Source organism: Hipposideros armiger, unplaced genomic scaffold (assembly GCF_001890085.2).
Source record: "Hipposideros armiger isolate ML-2016 unplaced genomic scaffold, ASM189008v1 scaffold_319, whole genome shotgun sequence".
In the NCBI taxonomy this organism is placed as follows: Eukaryota; Metazoa; Chordata; class Mammalia; order Chiroptera; family Hipposideridae; genus Hipposideros; species Hipposideros armiger.
Genome location: NW_017731669.1, coordinates 638,955 through 640,932, shown reverse-complemented (window position 1 = coordinate 640,932; position 1,978 = coordinate 638,955). Strand labels below are relative to the sequence as shown.

Sequence of the window (1,978 nt, the reverse complement as noted above, 5' to 3'; positions counted from 1 at the left end):
CGGCAACTGATCTGCCTCGCCCGGGAAGAGCACAATGATGGTGCCAACTTGGGCCAGTGAAGCAACGTCCTCCACAATTAGACTGAGGAACAAAAAGAGAGCAACTTGTCTGCTCTCCTTCCCCCAATTCCTCAATAAAAATCTTTAAAAAAAAAAGAATGAGGGAGAAGAGAAAAATCTCCTGCACAGAAGTCCAAAAAATTTAGGTAGATACTCCACCCTCAAGGAGGGGGAGCATAACTACCCACTCTGTAAGTGTGAGCTGTGCATATATGACTTCTTTCCAAAGAGTACAGTACGGAAAGAGAATAAAAGAATAAGTTTACAGTTGAGAAACTTGGCAAATATTACCATGACCAGGTGATCAAGGTCAATATCAATACTGATAAGTCACGCTGACAGTATCTACCCTTAATAAAATATAATGAAAATGGCACTTAATCTCTGTGGTCTTCCTCCAAAAAACCCCCAAACACCAGTCTAATCATGAGAAAAACATGAGACAAACAACAACAGGAAGACGTTCTATAAAATATCTGAACAATACTCCTCAACACTGTCAGAGTCATCAAAAAGAAGGGAAGTATAAGAAACTCACAGCCAAGAGGAGCTTAAGGAGACATGACAGCTAAATGTAATGGGGGACCCTGAATGGGATCCTGGAAGGGAAAAAAAGACATTAGGTAAAAACTAAGGATGTGTGCATAAAATACAGACTTCAGTTAAACATAATGTATAAATAACGGTTCATTACTTGTAGGTGTTATAGAGGAAACTGGGTGTGGGCATCTGGGAACTCTCTGCACCATCTTTGCAATTTTTCTATAAATCTATAAATCTAAAACTATTCCAAAAAAATAAAGTTTATTTAAAAAAAGAAAAACAACGGGGAGCTTTCTCTGTGTTTTAAGTATGCCTGCCCGTTTTTTCATTTGCGAGGGAGTTCTCTTTGCTTTCCAGTCCCACACCTGGCTTTCTGCATCTAGGGTGCTCCTTCAGCCCTCTTCCCCAGCCTTCCTTTCAGAGACCAGCTTCCTTACATGATGTGAAGGCCTGGAATGAACTGGAGGAGCTTCTCGGACCTCTCCTGCCCTGTCCCCAGTCCTTGGTAACTGAAAGCACAGAGTGCCAGAATACAGGGTGGGGTTCATCTCCAGTTCCTTCCTGGCTTGCAGCCTTCCATAACTAAAAGACTAGTGTGCCTCTGGTGGGCTTCTCTCAGCTATACTGCTCTATGCCTTCAGCTTCCCTTAACCCCCTGCCTTCTAAGGGTGGCTGCTGTGCACTTGGGGGAAGTTCCATGTGTCTCAGGTAGGATCTATCAGCTCTACTTCCCTGGCCCAGGCTTATGGCTCACTTCCCTTGAGCATTCAGTGAAGATCTATGGGTAAGAGCTGGAGGGCAGGTGTAGACTTGCCCTTTGGTGCAAGAGAAACTGGGGCTCTTCAGGATTATAGCTGGTCACACCAGCCCAAGTACGGCCATTCAAGTTTGTTGAAAGAGTGGTTGGTTTTTCCTTTCCCCCATCTATGGCAGATACCTCATCCTTGGGCTGTTTTATCCCAGAGCAGCCATGGGTTTCTTCTCTACTATGAAGGTTTCATTACTTTCTGGAGTTTGGTTCATTTAGGTTCCCTTGTGTCCTCAGTTCTTTTAGGGATTTTTTAAAATGATGCTTATGTGGCTTCTGTTGGTTTGCAGGGTGAGAAAGACACTATCTTGTAACTTTGTACATCTGAAGTAGCAGAATTTTCCCCCCAGATTTTTGATGGTTCAGTCCCCAAGTACATTAAGGTCTCTTCTCAAATATTACCTCTTCAAAGAGGCAGTCCCTGATTACCCCACCTGAAAAGTCTCCTTTTTCATTTATTTTTTTTTTAAGATTTTATTAGGAATTGGGGGAGGGGAACGCATTGGGAAATCAGAGAAAGGGAACAGACAAGTTGCCATCCTTTTGTTCTTCAGTCTAGTTGTGGGG

The 1,978-nt window shown here is 43.2% G+C and overlaps 1 protein-coding gene and 1 pseudogene across 1 annotated transcript in view; one reads left to right on the top strand and one right to left on the bottom strand.

Annotated features, from left to right (window-relative positions):
* SHLD2 (shieldin complex subunit 2) overlaps positions 1–1,978 on the bottom strand; it is a 76,108-nt gene that overhangs the window by 35,374 nt on the left and 38,756 nt on the right. The window lies entirely within an intron of this gene.
* LOC109392204 (PDZ and LIM domain protein 1-like) overlaps positions 1,384–1,978 on the top strand; it is a 3,702-nt pseudogene continuing 3,107 nt past the window's right edge.